Raw genomic sequence first — 20,292 nt, 5'->3', positions numbered from 1 at the left:
GATTCCTCAAGGATCTAGAACTAGAAATACCATATGACCCAGCCATCCCATTACTGGGTATATACCCAAAGGATTATAAATCATGCTGCTATAAAGACACATGCACACGTATGTTTATTGCGGCACTATTCACAATAGCAAAGACTTGGAATCAACCCAAATGTCCATCAGTGACAGACTGGATTAAGAAAATGTGGCACATATACACCATGGAATACTATGCAACCATAAAAAAGGATGAGTTCGTGTCCTTTGTAGGGACATGGATGCAGCTGGAAATCATCATTCTCAGCAAACTATCGCAAGAACAGAAAACCAAACACGGCATGTTCTCACTCATAGGTGGGAACTGAACAATGAGATCACTTGGACTCTGGAAGGGGAACATCACACACCAGGGCCTATTATGGAGAGGGCGGGGCAGGGAGGGATGGCATTGGGAGTTATACCTGATGTAAATGACGAGTTGATGGGTGCTGACGAGTTGATGGGTGCAGCACACCAACATGGCACAAGTATACATATGTAACAAACCTGCACGTTGTGCACATGTACCCTAGGACTTAAAGTATAAAGAAAGAAAGAAAGAAAGAAAGAAAGAAAGAAAGAAAGAAAGAAAGAAAGAAAGAAAGAAAGAAAGAAAGAAAGAAAGAAAGAAAGAAAGAAAGAAAGAAAGAAAGAAAGAAAGAAAGAAAGAAAGAAAGAAGAAAAAGAGTAGCAAAAGAAAAAAAAAAAGAATGGATGCTGAAGGACAAAAGAGGTTTTCTGTGATGGATTCTCTGTCCTACCGGAACCACCCTCTACACTTCTTCACCTTCTCCTTGCTCTGAGAATCTTCCTTGCTTTTTAGCTTCTGGTTAGATTTAGTTGATGGAAGGCAATAGAAGATCAAAGAGCAGGAAGAGAGACGTCAGCAGAGACTGTTTGGTTTATCAAGACCACAGCTCTTGTCAAGCAGCCACCGCCCTTGGTTCTGATAAGGACTCCTTTCTCTCTTCCTTCAAGCTCAAGGGTGATAATATTTTCTTGGGTTGTTAGTCCCAGAGTGCTTCACCATCCATGTTAGTTTCTATTAATTTTGTCCACACACGTAAATGATTTATTTATTAAACTCTCTTCAATTACTCTTTTGAGAATATCATCTGTTTCTAACAAATGTATCATTCCGGACCGTGATGTTATATTCTAAGAAAGCTTGTCCTCCTATTTAAACTATCATCCTATAATCCCCTACATCCACCTGAAGCTGCTGTAGTTACATGAACCTAGTCCCTTCCTGCCTCAATATTCTAGAGTCTGGCTAGCTTTGCAAAGGATAAAAAGTGGACATAGTGGTATTATCACTACTTCAGGGTCTACAGAGTTATCTGCCCCTCTCAAGATATCATGATTTCAAAAGTCAGCAAGCAAAGTTACACGTATCACAATCTTAAATGAAAAAAGTTAATATAAATGTTAATCTAAAACAACGAAGTTCTAAAATAAATCAAATTCATAACATGCATAACTGAAAGAAGTTTAAAAAATTACTAAGAATTTAAGGCTAATAAAGGAAAAAAAATTTCAGAGAAAATTAATTCCAGGACTGTAGCTTAATGTTCTAAGAAAACAGCCATGTAGAACATCCATGCTGTGATGCAATGCACCATGTGGGATCTCCCATGCCATCGCCTACTCTGCAACTGCTAATAGAACGGTGTCAGCACAGAGGACACAAAAGAAACTAAATAAAAGGTTCTCTTTGAAATATGCTATATGAAATAATATGCTTTCTTTCTGAACACAGGAGTGCCTTTATTGTAATGAGTGTTCAGCTTTGCATTACCTCCCACCCAAAGCTAAACCAGCAGGAAAAATCTGAGGAGTCTCCCTCACTGCATGAAATCATGAATTTCTGTGCATCGAATGCTGCAGAAGAATGAATTTAGCACTGACCCTATGGCAAGCATTTCTGAGACAACTCAAGGAATATACAGCTATGATAAACACTCCTCTTTCCGATGAGATAGAAAACTGAATTTTTAATTTATTTAGTCTGTTTTTTAAAAAAAATCAAATAGAATCTACCAGAAGCTGAAACTTTGACAGCTTACATTAATTAAGATACAGTGACTGGGAATCCCTCTATATGAGTTCTTTTAAAAAGTGTCAACAGTGGACAATGCATGGAACCAGATATATTCATAATTTTATTTTACAGTAATGATTTTTACAATAATAATATGTTATCAGCACTGAATTCTACTAAAAGAAAATATACCCAGAAGTCGTACATTTAACTCCTCAAGTTTATGTCATGTTGAATTTGTAAGCATTATAAGTTGTGAGTTACCAAAGTGAAGATGTAAAATTTACCCCTTGCTAATTTTCACTTATCTTGTTTAGAGCAGACTTGGGCATGTGTAATAGGCAGGATGATCCATGGCAAAAGATCTGGTGCTAAGTTCTCTTCCTCTCTCTCCACCTTCTCTTGCGATATTTTCCTTCTAGCAAAATGTACCTAAACAGGCCACCAACAGCAGCTTTTGATGAGAGAAAGCCTGACCAAAAAGAAAAAGGTAGGAATTTCAGAATTAAGATTTGGCAGTACTTTCCCTTCATTAGATGGTGGAATAAGATTTGGTCTTACTGATACTATGCTTTAATGTGGAAGAAACATGGCACTCCAAGGAAACCAGATGTAGTCATCTCTTACTATTAGATGTGGATTTTCTCTTAACTTTTTTCTATTCTGGCTTTTTAATAAAAAAGAAAAACCAATGAATACTTAAGAACATTTTTTGAAATAAATGCATGCTAGTTACAAATATATATATTCCAGATCTATTGCATGGAAATAAGGTTCCTAGAATTAATATGCCCTGTTTGGTTTATTTTCATAATTTTTATAGAATGGATTCTTTAATATGGTATTTTTCTAGTCATTCTTATACTTCACCATGTACTAATATGAAAACTTGTAAAGATTTTCTATAGAATTTTTTGGTTTGTGGAGACTGAAAATTAATATGACTGAAGTCAATGAGATTAGAAAGATACTCCAGAGGGGGTGGATATTGTGTATTATTTCTGGGGAGAAAATTTATTATTGTTTCTTCTTATCTCTTTTGAAAAAAATATTTTAAAAATTACAAGCAACAAATAAGCAGCAAAATACTGAAACTCTGAGAAATTTAAAATATCATTACTTCATAAATATTCCCTTTAGTCCCTCAGTCATTTCAAAAATAAAGTGTAGGAAGCATACAAAATAGTTGAGACAGAGTCATAAGATATAATTTTGAATAAGCATCAGCATTGGCTGAACACTTCAGAAAACAACTGTTAATGATATGCACATTTAGCCTTTCTGTTCCAAGAACATGAAAGAAAATAGAGAGTAATTGAGGAAATAGCTATACAACGCCTAATAACTACAAAACTAATCCCCGGATATTTTGAATTAGCCAAATAATAGCCAGCAGAGATATAGAGAGAAAAATCCTGCATACTCGACTTTCTAAATTTTCATCAAATTATAAAATTTGGAAACAACAGTCTGTTAATTTGTTTTTTCAGAAAGGAGCTTATATTTAAATAAATCTTCTACATTTAAAGATGAGAAAAATGAGAGTCAATGATGTTATTAGGTTGGTGACATAGCTACATTTTCTGTCTCTTTTCTCTCTCTTTCTACCCAGCTCTCTAAATCAGTTACTCATCATAACCATGGGATAAAAACAAATTGATTACTCATAAAAAGGACAATTTTTATATGGTATTCAGATTGTCATGAATATCTTGCAGGCATCTTCATCAAATAACAGGCAACATCAAGAAGGTTAGAGAGGGTAACTGATTTGCCTAAGATCACACAGTCAATAAGAAATTACAACTGGTGTGCTTCACTGTTGTTTTAAGTGTGAGTAGAGTCTTCAATAGTTTACCAAGATTCAAATATCAAATCAATGTCGGTGAATAGGATACAAATTATATAAGAAAAATCAAAGACCATTCTTTTTGTAAACTCTGAAAAGAACTACAGATAACTACAAATAGAGTGTGTATATTTCATATGGCCCAGTGGTTTAATTTTAAAAAGACCCCTAAATAGTTTGAAGATGTCATATCTCAATCAGCTGAAGGGATATGCACAGACAAATATCAAAGTATAAGGAAAAATCTGGACTATAATTGAAATATTTCCTTGTTTTTCCATCATACTGCTTCACACTTACACTAAAATGAAGTAACTTTGTTTCAACAGAATACATAAACTCCTCAACAAATAGTTTAATTTTTGGATTGAATTGAAATTGTGCATATCATAGAATTCTATAAATTTTATATAATTTTTCCAGTTCACTATGAACACCTTCTATGTGCCAGACATTGTGCTGGAGACTGGCATATTGGACAATATTTAAGCTATGATGGTACTGCTGTATTATTTGACCTGCTCTGGGCCACTTTGAATGAATTTATCAAAATTCTATGACAAGAAAATGAAAAGAACAAATCATAGCTGACAGTAATAAAGCATGACTGAACTTTGATTGATTACACTCACAGTCATACACAAGAGAGGGTTTCCCTCAATGTTCACTATGAGAACATTAATAAAAAAATGTAATTCAGGGATGGTCAATTCTAGACTGCTGCCAAAATATAAAGAAACAGGTAATTATTTTCCAGGTATTGGCCAACCATCATCACTCATCCTTTTCTTCCCAGGCAAGCATTACATTTATGTCTACCTTTTGGTGTTTGGAAATATTCGTTGTAGTTATATGTGTTCTTCAAAAGGTCTGAATTCATGTTTGGGATAACAAATCTTGCATGAACTACATAGGTCCAGCGATTTAGACTTCTTATGATTCTCTTCCTCCTCAATTACACTCCTTCATTTTCTACCCAATACTCTCTAGTGCAGTGCTTACCAAACCTCAGTGTACATCAAAATCCTAAGGAAAGTTTGTTAAAATATGGATTTTGGAGCCTTTCTCAAAAATTTTGAGACATTAGGTTAGAGAAGACAATCAAGAACCTGTATTTCCTATAAGTAATACTGATGCTGCCAATCTACCAACCAGACCCTGAGTAGCACTACTCTAGTGGCTTGCTACAGAAAGTGTGCTCTGCAGACCAACAGCATCACTATCACCTCAAAGTTTGTCAGAAATGAAGAATTTTGGCTCCACCACAGATCTACAAAATGCTTTCCTGAGGCAGAGTCATTGGGTAAAATTATACACCCATAGGATATAATGTCATTGCTAGTAGACACAAAGAACAGACCCTTTAATCCTCTAGGACCTGTGCTCAGTTTACCTGCCTACGAGTTAGGCCTGTGTTTGCTTGTGCAGTTTGCAAATGTAGCCACAATACTTGTAGCCACTGCCATAAAGGGGTGAAGTGTATATCCTTGTTTCTTGAATCTGGACAGGCCATGTCATTTGTTTTGATCCATAGAATGCACTGAAATTGGCACTAGGAAAATACAGACCAAGGCTTTAGGAAACCTAGCAGTTTCTTCTCTTGATGTTCTAGGGACTTCTGCCACTTGCACCATAAGAAAAAAGTTCAGGCTAGACTGCAGAATGATAAGGCACATGTGACCCACTGTTGCCCTAATCCACAGTCTGCCAACCCCAGAAGAAGAACTGCCGATTTGACTGGCAGCTGACTACAGTTACATGAGTGAATCTAGTCAGGGTCAGCAGAAGAACTGCACAGTGGAACCCAGACAATAATAGCCATGCTACAAAATTGTGAGCTAAATATATGCTTGTTGGTTTGAGTCACTAAGATTTGAGGTGGTTTGTATGTAGAAAAAGATACTGATATTTTCTTCTCCTTAATAATTTCCTTTGAGACGTATGAAGACGAATAAAAAGAGAATTATGATAGAATAGGCTCTGAGGCTTCTCCTGTTATTAACTGCCTGGCTCTATTTTTCTCCAGTAGGCTAGAAACAATCGCTGAGAATATATCAAAATCCAAATTGTAATTTTTTAGAAAATAAAACAAGCAAACAGCAATCAAAAAAAAAAAAAAAAAACTGTCTTACTTCTATAAATCACATATAGGAAAAATATTGAATGTTGAATGTGTTCTTGCAGGATATAGAAGAATTCATTTGGGAAATCCAAGTCAATCATCAAGAAGGAGCCTCAGGAGTGGCTGTTATAGGCACTCACAATCTCTATTTCCTTGGATCTCTATGGCACTAAGGACTTGTAAACGTGTACTGATATATCCAGATTGATTTGGCAAAGTTTTAGCCTCATGGTCTGGACATATATCTCTTACAAGATAGTACAAATATAAAAAGATGCCAAATTTTCTCAAATAAATTCCTTGTATTAGCCAAATTACTACTAAGATTCTATTAAAATTGTCTTCAATTAGAAAAGCTAACATTTGAGTGCATTTAGTAATATAAGCAGCTGGAAATAACTTAAGAAAAAAATTACTAAATAGTAATAACAATGGGAAGTTTCCCTAAGAAAATTTTGCAAAAAATCTGAAACTACTAAAATTTAATCAGGGTAAAACTTGCACAAAAAGAGACAAATCAATGTATAAAATTAAGGCCTGTAAATAGACCCTATTTTAATATGAGAATTGAACATTTGATGAAGGAAAATCAGTAAATTCTATGACGTATTAAATATATTATGCAGCTATACTTATCTAATAATGTAGTATTGGTTAAGTAGACAGAAAAATGGAAAACAATATAGTTCATTATAAGACACAATTTACTATATGTTAAATGAAGCTGGCATCCCATATAGGTGGAAAACAGATAACTTGATCAATAAGGAGTGCTTGGTTAAATGTGTAAAAAAAAGTAAAGTTATAATCTATCATACCTTATACATAAAATATATTCATATGATCAAAGTTTAAATTTTAAAAAGTTAACTATACATAACAAAAAACTGGAAGAATTCTTCTTTTATTATTGATTGAAAATGACATTCTAATGTATAACAATGAAACCAGAAACCAGTAAAGAAAAAAAAAATGACATAATAAGCTACAATAATAAACAAGAAATCTGCTTGACAAAACTTAGCATAAATAAAATTAAAAGAAGAAAAGGGGCGGTGGCGGTTCCAAGGTGGCCGAATAGGAACAGCTCCAGGCTACAGCTCCCAGAGTGAACGACACAGAAGGCGGGTGATTTCTGCATTTCCAACTGAAGTACTAGGTTCATCTCACTGGGGTGTGTCAGAGAGTGGGTGCAAGACAATGGGTGCAGCCCATCGAGCAAGAGCTGAAGCAGGTCGAGGCATTGCCTCACCCAGGAAACACAAGGGGGAAAGGAATTTCCTTTCCTAGCCAAGGGAAACCCTAACACACAGCAACTGGAAAATCGGGTCACTTCCACCCTAAGACTGCGCTTTTCCAAGGGTCTTAGCAAACGGCACACCAGGAGATTATATCCTGCACCTGGCTCAGAGGGTCCCACGCCCACGGGGCCTCCCTCATTGCTAGCACAGCAGTCTGAGATCTAACTGCAAGGCAGCAGCGAGGCTGAGGGAGAGGCACCCGCCATTGCTGAGGCTTGAGTAGGTAAACAAAGCACCTGGGAAGCTCCAACTGGGTGGAGCCCACCACAGCTCAAGGAGGCCTGCCTGTCTCTGTAGAGTACACCTCTGAAGACAGGGCATAGCCAAACAAAAGGCGGCAGAAACCTCTGCAGATTTAAATGTCCCTAGAAACCTCTGCAGATTTAAATGTCCCTGTATGACAGCTTTGAAGAGACTAGTGATTCTCCCACGAGTTTGAGATCTGAGAATGGACTGACTGCCTCCTCAAGTGGGTCCCTGACACCTGAGTAGCCTAACTGGGAAGCACCCCCCAGTAGGGGCAGACTGACACCTCACCTCACATGGCCAGGTACCCCTCTGAGATGAAGCTTCCAGAGGAACGATCAGGCAGCAACATTTCCTGTTCAGCAATATTCACTCTTCTGCAGCCTCTGCTGCTGATACCCAGGCAAACAGGGTCTGGAGTGGACCTCCAGCAAACTCCAACAGACCTGCAGCTGAGGGTCCTGACTGTTAGAAGGAAAACTAACAAACAGAAAGGACATCCACACCAAAACCCCATCTGTACGTCACCATCAACAAAGACCAAAGGTAGATAAAACCACAAAGATGGGGAAAAAACAGAACAGAAAAACTGAAAATTCTAAAAATCAGAGCACCTCACCCCCTCCAAAGGAATGCAACTCCTCGCCAGCAACGGAACAAAGCTGGACTGAGAATGACTCTGACGAGTTGAGAGAAGACTTCAGATGATCAAACTTCTCCGAGCTAAAGGAGGAAGTTTGAACCCATCACAAAGAAGCTAAAAACCTTGAAAAAAGATTAGACGAATGGCTAAATAGAATAACCAATGTAGGGAAGTCCTTAAATGACCTGATAGAATTGAAAACCATGGCACGAGAACTACGTGACAAATGAACAAGCTTCAATAAACTGGAAGAAAGGGTATCAGTGACTGAAGATCAAATGAGTGAAATGAAGCAAGAAGAGAAGTTTAGAGAAAAAAAAGAGTAAAAAGAAACAAACAAAGCCCCCAAGAAATATGGGACTATGTGAAAAGACCAAATCTACATCTGATTGGTGTACCTGAAAGTGATGGAGAGAATGGAACCAAGTTGGAAAACACTCTGCAGGATATCATCCAGGAGAACTCCCCCAATCTAGCAAGGCAGGCCGACATTCAAATTCAGGAAACACAGAGAACGCCACAAAGATACTCCTCGAGAAGAGCAACTCCAAGACACATAATTGTCAGATTGACCAAAGTTGAAATGAAGGAAAAAATGTTAAGGGCAGCCAGAGAGAAAGGTCGGGTTATCCACAAAGGGAAGCCCATCAGACTAACAGCAGATCTCTCAGCAGAAACTCTACAAGCCAGAAGACAGTGGCTTATCTTTAAGAATATTCAACATTCTTAAAGAAAAGAATTTTCAACTCCAGAATTTCATATCCAGCCAAACTAAGTTTCCTAAGTGAAGGAGAAATAAAATCCTTTACAGACAAGCGAATGCTTAGAGATTTTGTCACCACCAGTCCTGCACTACAAGAGATCCTGAAGGAAGCACTAAACATGGAAAGGAACAATCAGTACCAGCCACTGCAAAAACATGCCAAAATGTAAAGACCATGGATGCCAGGAAGAAACTGCATCAACTAACAAGCAAAATAACCAGCTAACATCATAATGACAGGAACAAATTCACACATAACAATATTAACCTTAAATGTAAATGGGCTAAATGGTCCAAATAAAAGACACAGACTGGCAAACTGGATAAAGAGTCAAGACATATCAGTGTGCTGTATTCAGGAGACTCATCTCACGTGCAGAGACACACAGGGGTTCAAAATAAGGGATGGAGGAAGATCTACCAAGCAAATGGAAAACAAAAAAAGGCAGGGGTTGCAATCCTAGTATCTGATAAAACAGACTTTAAGCCAATAAAGATTAAAAGAGACAAAGAAGGCAATTACATAATGGTAAAGGGATCAATTCAACAAGAAGAGCTAACTATCCTAAATATATATGTACCCAATACAGGAGCACCCAGATTCATAAAGCAAGTCCTTAGAGACTTACAAGGTGACTTAGAATTGCACACAATAATAATGGGAGACTTTAACACCCCACTGTCAACATTAGACAGATCAACGAGACAGAAAGTTAACAAGGATATCCAGGAATTGAACTCAGCTCTGCACCAAGTGGACCTAATTGACATCTACAGTACTCTCCACCCCAAATCAACAGAATATACATTCTTCTCAGCACCACATCTCACTTATTCCAAAATTGACCACATAGTTGGAAGTAAAGCACTCCTCAGCAAATGTAAAAGAACAGAAATTATAACAAACTGTCTCTCAGACCACAGTGCAATCAAACTAGAACTCAGGATTAAGAAACTCACTCAAAACTGCTCAACTACATGGACACTGAACAACCTGTTCCTGAATGACTACTGGATACATAATGAAACGAAGGCAGAAATAAAGATGGTCCTTGAAACCAATGAGAATAAAGATACAACACACCAGAATCTCTGGGACACATTTAAAGCAGTGTGTAGCACTAAATGCCCACAAGAGAAAGCAGGAAAGATCTAAAATTGACACCCTAACATCAGAATTAAAAGAACTAGAGAAGCAAGAGCAAACACATTCAAAAGCTAGCAGAAGGCAAGAAATAACTAAGATCAGAGCAGAACTGAAGGAGACAGAGACACAAAAAACCCTCCAAAAAATCAATGAATCCAGGAGCTGGTTTTTTGAAAAGATCAACAAAATTGATAGACCACTAGCAAGACTAATAAAGAAGAAAAGAGAGAAGAATCAAATAGATGCAATAAAAAATTATAAAGGGGATATCACCACCAACCCCACAGAAATACAAACCACCATCAGAGAATACTATAAACACCTGTATGCAAGTAAACTAGAAAACCTAGAAGAAATGGATAAATTCCTGGACACTTACACTCTCCCAGGACTATACCAGGAAGAAGTTGAATCCCTGAATAGACCAATAACAGGCTCTGAAATTGAGGCAATAATTAATAGCCTACCAACCAAAAAAAGTCCAGGACCAGACGGATTCACAGCCGAATCCTACCAGAGGTACAAGGAGGATCTGGTACCATTCCTTCTACAACTATTTCAATCAATAGAAAAAGAAGGAATCATCCCTAACTCATTTTATGAGGCCAACATCATCCTGATACCAAAGCCTAGCAGAGACATAACAAAAGAAGAGAATTTTATACCAATATGCCTGATGAACATCGATGCAAAAATTCTCAATAAAATACTGGCAAACCAAATCCAGCAGCACATCAAAAAGCTTATCCACCATGATCAAGTAGGCTTCATCCCTGGGGTGCAAGGTTGGTTCAATATAGGCAAATCAATAAATGTAATCCATCATATAAACAGAACCAAAGACAAAAACCACATGATTATCTCAATAGATGCAGAGAAGGCCTTTGACAAAATTAAACAGCCCTTCATGCCAAAAACTCTCAATATATTCGGTATTGATGGAACATATCTCAAAATAATAAGAACTATTTATGACAAACCCACAGCCAATATCATACTGAATGGGCAAAAACTGGAAAAATTCCCTTTGAAAACTGGCACAAGACAGGGATGCCCTCTCTCACCACTCCTATTCAACATAATGTTGGAAGTTCTGGCCAGGACAATCAGGCAGGAGAAAGAAATAAAAGGTATTAAATTAGGAAAAGAGGAAGTCAAATTGTCCCTGTTTGCAGATGACATAATTGTGTATTTAGAAAACACCATCATATCAGCCCAAAATCTCCTTAAGCTGATAAGCAACTTCAGCAAAGTCTCAGGATACAAAATTAATGTGCAAAAATCACAAGCATTCTTGTACACCAATAACAGACAGAGAGCAAAATCATGAGTGAACTCCCATTCACAATTGCTTCAAATAGAATAAAACACCTAGGAATCCAACTTACAAGGGATGTGAAGGACCTCTTCAAGGAGCACTACAAACCACTGTTCAATGAAATAAAAGAGGACACAAACAAATGGAAGAACATTCCATACTCATGGCTAGGAAGAATCAATATCATGAAAATGGCCACATTGTCCAAGGTAATTTATAGATTCAATGCCATCCCCATTAAGCTACCAATGACTTTCTTCACAGAATTGGAAAAAACTACTTTAAAGTTCATATGGAACCAAAAAAGAGCCTGCATTGCCAAGACAATCCTAAGCCAAAAGAACAAAGCTGGAGGCATTATGCTATCTGACTTCAAACTATACTACAAGGCTACAGTAACCAAAACAGCATGGTACTGCTACCAAAACAGAGATATAGAACAATGGAACAGAACTGAAGTCTCAGAAATAATACCACACAACTACAACCATCTGATCTTTGACAAATCTGACAAAAACGAGAAATGGGGAAAGGATTCTCTATTTAATAAATGGTTCTGGGAAAACTGGCTAGGCATATGTAGAAAGCTGAAACTGGATCCCTTCCTTACACCTATACGGAAATTAATTCAAGATGGATTAGAGACTTAAATGTTAGACCTAAAACCATAAAAACCCTAGAAGAAAACCTAGGCAATACCATTCAGGACACAGGCATGGGCAAGGATTTCATGTCTAAAACACCAAAAGCAATGGCAACAAAAGCCAAAATTAGCAAATGGGATCTAATTAAACTAAAGAGCTTCTGCATAGCAAAAGAAACTACTAGCAGAGTGAACAGGCAACCTATAGAATGGGAGAAAAATTTGCAATCTACTCATCTGACAAAGGGCTAATATCCAGAATCTACAAAGAACTCAAACAAATTTACAGGAAAAAAATAAACAACCCCATCAAAAATTGGATGAAGGATATGAATAGACACTTCTCAAAAGAAGACATTTATGCAGCCAATAGACACATGAAAAATGCTCATCATCACTCACCGTCAGAGAAATGCAAATCAAACCCACAATGAGATACCATCTCACGCCAGTTAGAATGGCAATCATTAAAAAGTCAGGAAACAACAGGTGCTGGAGAGGATGTGGAGAAATAGGAACACTTTTACACTGCTGGTGGGACTGTTAACTAGTTCAACCATTGTGGAATACAGTGTGGAGATTCCTCAAGGATCTAGAACTAGAAATACCATTTGACCCAGCCATCCCATTACTGGGTAAATGCACAAAGAATTATAAATCATGCTGCTATAAAGACACATGCACACGTATGTTTATTGTGGCACTATTCACGGTAGCAAAGACTTGGAACCAACCCAAATGTCCATCAATGACAGACTGGATTAAGCAAATGTGGCACATATACACCATGGAATACTTTGCAACCATAAAAAAGGATGAATTCACATGTCCTTTGTAGGGACATGGATGCAGCTGGAAACCATCATTCTCAGCAAACTATCACAAGAACAGAAAACCAAACACAGCATGTTCTCACTCATAGGTGGGAACTGAACAATGAGAACACTTGGACACAGGACGGGGAACATCACACACCGGGGCCTGTTGTAGGGTGGGGGGAAGGGAAGGGATAGCATTAGGAGATATACCTAATATAAATGACAAGTTAATGGGTGCAGTACACCAACATGGTACACGTATACGTATGTAACAAACCTGCAAGTTGTGCACATGTACCCTAGAACTTAAAGTATAATAAAAATTAAAAAAGAAAATAAAAGGATAATTCTTGAAAAATATAGAAAAAAATTCCCACAAAACATAAGAGTGGTTTTGAATATATGTAAAGATGTTAAAATCTCATTCATAGTAAAATAAATGCAAAATAAAACAAGATATTTTATTTTGTTTTGACAGATGAAGATCGAAAGTTTTGTTACTCAGGGAATAAACAGTAACAGGGGAAAGTAAACCAGTATTCCCTTACAGAGGGCAATTTGAAAGTATCAATCAAAATTACAATCCATACAATATTTTACTCAGCATTTCAACTTCTAAAAGGTATTTCTATAGCTATAATCACATGTGAGCAAAGTGACATATTTAGGTTTATAATTAAAGACTTTTTTGAAATGATAAAGGAATCTAAATAGAATATATGTTTGTCAATAAAGGACTGGATAGATAGGATATTATGAAGCTATTATAATAAATTAGACAGTTCAGATGAAACTGATATGGAATTATTACCAAGATGTACATTTTTAAGTGGAAAAAAGTTGAGGTCCATAACAGCTTATGTAGTATGCTATCAACTTAAAATTTCAAATAATATATATGTACATGCATAAATTTGCATACAATTCAATGAAAACATGCAAATGAAAAAGGTAAGAATGGTTGTGGTGCAAAAGAAAGATGAAAAATTGGAGAACGTGAATAGGTGGAAGATTTCATTTCCAACATTAATTCTTTCTTAAGTTTTTAAATATAAGTGTCTAATTGTAGACATTATCATTATTAATAATAATTTGAAACAAACTCATATAAAAATATTTAAATGTGGTCCTAGAGCAATTTGTTAGTTACTTGGGAAAATGCATTTTAGAGTTTCAATATATACCTAATCAAAATAAATGCCAGGTGGCTGGTAAATTAATGGGAAAACAAATAAATAAAGTTCAAATTTTTAGAAAGAAATACATATTTATGTAAGCCATGAGAGAGAATAAAACTTTCTAATTTTAAAAATAATTTCGAATTACATGAAATTACTGTTCGATTTGACAACGCTGAAAAGTCAATTTATATTTGAAAAGAATAACAGGGGCCGGGCGCGGTGGCTCAAGCCTGTAATCCCAGCACTTTGGGAGGCCGAGACGGGCGGATCACGAGGTCAGGAGATCGAGACCATCCTGGGTAACACAGTGAAACCCCGTCTCTACTAAAAATACAAAAACTTAGCCGGGCGAGGTGGCAGGCGCCTGTAGTCCCAGCTACTCGGGAGGCTGAGGCAGGAGAATGGCGTGAACCCGGGAGGCGGAGCTTGCAGTGAGCTGAGATCCGGCCACTGCACTCCAGCCTGGGAGACAGAGCGAGACTCCGTCTCAAAAAAAAAAAAAAAAAAAAAAAAAAAAAAAAAAAAGAAAAGAATAACAGTTAAATGAAGAACATTTTCACCTATGTTATGAGAGATTTTCTTGATTTTAACTTCCAGATTACCAGTTTGGTCATTAGCACTAATCAGTCTATTATTGTATCTACTTATTAACTGTATTTTTAATATTGGTAACCAAATTTTTATTTTCAAAGAACTCTTTATTATTTTCTGCTTCATTCTCATTGCAGTCTTTTCTAGTTTTACTAGTGAAATACATTCTCAAATCTCCCAGATGATTTTAAGTTCTCTCCTACCTCTTCCAAGCAATTACTTGAATATTCTTGTTTATGCTATGAATATTCCCCAAGAGTTTGTTCATACTGATGCATCAAGGGCTGTTAATGGGAATAGATAGATGGCACATATTTCATTTAGAGTTGTGTACGCCTATTTCCTTAACAGGACTCACTCATAAATGATAAAGGTGACAGCTTTAGGTTTTCCTCTTGGGCAACCTTGGAAATAATAGCTCACACCTCTAACGCTTCAGGTTATTGTGTTTCCTGAATGGTTTTCCCTACTAGTTCTGTATTCCAAATTCTATTTTCCAAGATTTCTACTGTCTTCTGGTTTCTTTTCTTTCTTTCTTTCTTTTTTTTTTTTTTAGTAATTTTGGCTTTATTATTTTTCTTAATTTATATATTTTTCCAATGGGAATTTGAAGGAAGATGAGATAGATGAGTCTTCTCCATCTTGCATCCTTATAGTTCTATGTAACCTTTTAAACTTTCTAATCATATTCTGCTTTGTATTATGTTTATGTACAAATGTGTGATGCAGCATATCATCAGCTCCTTGATTCTTCTGAATCATTGTGCATTAGTCACAACACCTGACAGAACACTATTTTTTTTAGTTTGTATTAAGCAAATACTAATTGCCAGATTCTATTTCTAAAATATTTTTATATTTGCTTCTCCCACTTCACTCACCTTATGATAGTCAAACTTTGATCACCTCTTTCTTGAGATGTATATACAGCCACCAACTGTTCCCAACACTTCCAATCTCTCCTCCCTTCAGTCCACATTGCTACCAAAGTTAATTATCCTGAAACTGAACCCTCATTGTATTATTTCTGTGCTCCAAAATCTCCAATAGCCTATGACATTAATTCCAAAAAATTTAGCCTAATATACAAAATTCTCCATCATTTAAGTACAACACAATTTTCCAGCTTAGGTTATTAAAATTGCCTTACAGCTTGCCTTGCTAATAGGCCAAGCACTTTCGTCTTTTTAAACATCTCCCACCTCTCCTGCCTCACCCATTCTTACACAGTCCCAATACTGTCCAGCCTTCAAGTGGAGCTCAAGTGCCACCACCTCCACAAAACTTTTTTTGCTTTCCGGTTATCGTTCCTTTCTCTGAATCTATATAGCTAATTAACAGTACTGTTGTTATAAAACTTTCTTTTTTGAATTTTTAATGTATCTATTTTAGTCATTTCCAGAAAGAGGCTTATTGAAGATAAGTCATTTCCAGAAAGAGGCTTATTGAAGATAAAATCTGAGTCATTATTAGTGTAACCTGTCATAACAGTTAACACAGGAGCTTGTGGGGTAAAAACCATTTTTTTCATTAAAAATAACAATAAAATCAGATATCAAGTACTCACATTAATAAACGGAACAGCTCCACTAGAGGTCATTAAAATCCAGGTAGTTCAAACTTTATTAATTATCAGCTTTCAAATTATTCACTCCTTACTCTTAAGAAGCAATACAAAATAAACTGATCTTCTTTTGAATTTTAAAAAAAGGATTTTTATAGACACACGATAGGATCCTAGAATGCAGTTTCTCATTATTCACAGTTAAGTGCATCAGTGGTCATTCATGTGCTTCTTTTCTCCTAACAAACACAAATAATCAAAATATATAATACAAAACAAAATTTCATTCAGTGGCTGACATGTATTTAAAAAAATACTATAAAAGTTCCTAGCATAATCCCTGGCACATACTGCTCAATAACTATTGAATTGACCATGAATGGGAATTCTTGGGTGAATGTTCTTCACTTTGAAGGAAAGCAATACATTTAAAAACACACATTTGCACAAATGATAAAGTTATTTTAAAAAGTTATCCTATGAATATTATTTATACATATCTTTAAAATATTCAAGGCATGATGAAATTTGTCAAATAAGGATATAACTAAAATTTTATAGAGCACAGCATACAAAATGAGATATGATTTATACTGAAAACTTATTTCAAGAACAGAACATGGTAAATTTCACTATGCCTTGGATATGGAAAGCTACAAAAGAACAATGTTACTACTCTAATAAGAAAAAAAGAGCAGGACTCTCTCTATCATCATAACTATTCTTGAGCCCATCAGAGAGTTGAGATTGCAAGCCAACTACATGAATCAAATTTCAAGGTTAGCGAGTCCCTGTAAGCAGTGATATAACATAGGAAGTTTTCTTTTCACACAATGTGGAAAGAAGAGATAGTAACCATGAAAAATGGGTAAGAAAAAAACTGCTGAAATTATAATGATTATATAAGAGTGAAGCATGGCTAGCATGAAAGTTTACAATGCCTATAAGCCTCAGAAGTTTGCTCCTACTCACCAGCAGTTTTCCAGAATCTACAGAAGTTCATAAGAAAGGTTAAGGGCAGAGCCAAAGGCCAGAGAAAGGTTTTTTCAGTGGGACACAGGCACAAAATCTCACCTGCTTTCCAGTCTCTTCTCTCAAAAAAAATCAAAAGCATAGACTGTTGTGGAAAGGCAGGAAATCATTTCAACCACACGGGAACAAGGGAAATATTTGCTGCTTTTGAGGGAGGAGTATAAGCAAGAGCCAATTGCAACTGAGGAAATCGCCGAAAGATCTCCTGCTACTGGTCCCACCCGAAGGTATGCTGCCTGTGAAGAAGGAATAGAAGGAAAAGCCTCTGCTACTGCAGAGTGATAGGAAACTGCCTCGATTCTGCGTAGATACAAAGCAGAGTGCCACTTATGCTAGGAAAGGGGTAGAAAATTTGTTCCTGTGCAAGGCCTTCCATGATGCAAAACAGAGTTCAGCTGCTATAGGGCATGAAGAGGAGAAAGAATGTGCAAAAATGTTGACAATGTGTTAATCCTTAAGTCCAAGTATACAGTGACAGCCTAAGACCAAGACTTTACTGAGAAACTTTTGCATCACTACCATGGGCCTCAGAACAAGTGATTAAGAAGCAACAACAGCACTATTCACAATAGTAAAGACATAGAATCAACCTAAATGCCCATCAATGATAGACTGGATAAAGAAAATGTGGTACATACACAACATGGAATACTATGCAGCCATAAAAAGGGACAAGGTCATGTCCTTTGCAGCGACATGAATGGAGCTGGAGGCCATTATCCTTAGCAAACTAACGCAGGAACAGAAAACCAAATACTACATGTTCTCATGTCTAAGTGGGAGCTGAACAATGAGAAGGCATGGACACATGAAGGGGAGCAACGCATGCTGGGGCCTACCAGAGGAACAACGCACGCTGGGGCCTACCAGAGGGCAGAAAGTAGGAGGAGAAAGAGTCTCAGAAAAAATAACCTATGGATACTAGGCTTAATATCTGTGTGATGAAATAATCTGTACAATAAACCCCCATGACACATGGTTACCTATGTAACAAACCTGCACATTCTACACATAGATGCCTGAACTTGAAAGTTAAAAACAAAAAGCAACAGAAAACTGCCACTTGCAAAGGATGCTGATTTCCAGGCAAATGCTATATCCTCTGTTCTATCTTTTTTCTTTTTTTTACAAAAAAAAAAAAGTGGCATTCAGTCAATAACTATGAAACACACACCAAAAAGAAAAAAAAAGAAGGAGAAGAAGAAAAATTACTCATTCTTACAAAAAAAACAGCAGAATCAAACCAAGAAACTACCCAAATATTGGAACTATGAGACAGAATTGTTAAAATAACTGTAAAGGACACGTTAAAACATCTAGTTGGGGGACGACAACACGTATGAACAGAGAGGTAATTTCAGTACAGAGATGGGAACTGTAAACAAAGCCACATGAAAATTCTAGGTATCATGATATCAGAGGTAAAGGACTCCTCTAATGAAATTTTATCAGCAGATTAGACACAATAAAGTATAGTGAACTTAAAGATAGATCAGTAGATACATAATAAGGAAAGAGATTGAGAAGTGAAGAGGGAGATGAAGAGAAAAGAACAACTCAGAGTTATGGAAAAATATTACATGATATAAAAAAACATAAAATTGGGGTCCCAGAAGGACAAAAAATAAAGGAGCAGAAGAAATACTTGAAAAGAAAATTGCCAACAAGATTCTGAAACTAAAGAAAAGCAATAACCACATATACAAGATCATAGAATCTCAGCAAAATAAATACGAGAAAAACCTACCTTGGCACATTATAGTACAATGACTGAAAACTGAAGATAACGAGAAGATCTTGAGGGCAGCGAGTAAAAAGAATTGTAACAGAGAAACAAATAAAAGGATGTCAGAAGGTTAATTCATCAGAAACTATGCAAGCTGCAAGATAATAAAGCAAAATGTTTCTTGAACTGAAAAAAATATATATGTCAACACATAATTCTGCACCCAGGAAATACATCTTTCTAAATAAAGGTAAAAGAATTAGCTTTCAAAAAACAGAAGCTGGGATAGTTTAGTGACAGCAGATCTGCACTACAAGAAAAGAATTTAAAAGGTGTTCTTCAGACAGAGTAAAATTTCTGACAGAAATTTATATTGACATAAATAAATGGAGAACACTGAGAGGAGCAAAAGGATGGTGAATATAAAAATATATTTTTGTAATGTTTAATCTCTTTGAAAAATAATTGGCTGTCATTTTAGTCAGGGTTCTCCAAAGAGAACCAATAGGATATATATGTGTATATATATAGAGAGAGAAAGAGAGCTATATGGGAAGAGATTTATTAGGGAAATTGGCTCATTTAATTGTGGTGACTAAGAAGTTCCACAATAAGCTGTCTGCAAACTGGAAAATAAAGGAAGACAGGCACATGGCTTGGCCCCAGTCGAAAGGCCTCAGAAGCAGGGAAGACAGTAGTGTGGTTTAGTCTAAGTCTGAAGGCCACAAAACCAAGGAAGCCCATAGTGACCTCTCAGTCTGAGTCTGGAGGCCTGAGAGCCTGAGAGCCTTGGTGGGTTCTCAGAGCTCAGAACTCTTAGAACTCTGGGACACAATTCCCAGAGTTCAAAAGCCAGAGAACCCAGAGTTCTGACATCCAAGGGCAGAAGAGGCCATCCTGGCTCTAGAACAGAAAGCGAGAATTCACGCTTTCTCTTTCTTTTTGGTCTGTCTGAACCCCTGGCCAACTGGATGGTGCCCACCCACATTGAAAACAGATCTTCTCCACTCTGTCTACCAACTCCCATGCCAATCTCCTCTGGAAGCACCCTCACAGACACACCTCGAACCCAATCATTCTAACCAAAAGCAAAACCACCTGAATTCCCTTTCAACAGACGAGGGACAGGTTCAGTGCCTACTAAAGCATTGAAAATAAATGCTTTATTAGCTATGTGAGTACCCTATAATCTAGTCAATTTGACACCCAAAATCAACCATCATGATTTTCTAAAGAAAAAAGTAGGAAAACTATATTGTGGTGTTTACAATTTGCTTACA

At 36.6% G+C, this 20,292-nt stretch overlaps 1 long non-coding RNA gene across 1 annotated transcript; it reads right to left on the bottom strand.

Moving 5' to 3' along the window:
* Positions 1–7,986: 7,986 nt before the first annotated feature.
* On the bottom strand, positions 7,987–19,777 carry LOC139361800 (uncharacterized). Its single transcript, XR_011619442.1, has 3 exons — positions 19,763–19,777; positions 19,034–19,082; positions 7,987–8,038 (listed from the first exon to the last, which is right to left on the bottom strand). It is a non-coding gene; the product is annotated as an uncharacterized lncRNA (long non-coding RNA).
* Positions 19,778–20,292: the final 515 nt, after the last annotated feature.

This window comes from Macaca nemestrina, chromosome 2 (assembly GCF_043159975.1).
Source record: "Macaca nemestrina isolate mMacNem1 chromosome 2, mMacNem.hap1, whole genome shotgun sequence".
Taxonomy (NCBI): Eukaryota; Metazoa; Chordata; class Mammalia; order Primates; family Cercopithecidae; genus Macaca; species Macaca nemestrina.
The sequence above is the reverse complement of the archived record's forward strand: the minus strand, read 5'-3'. Positions and strand labels throughout refer to the sequence as shown.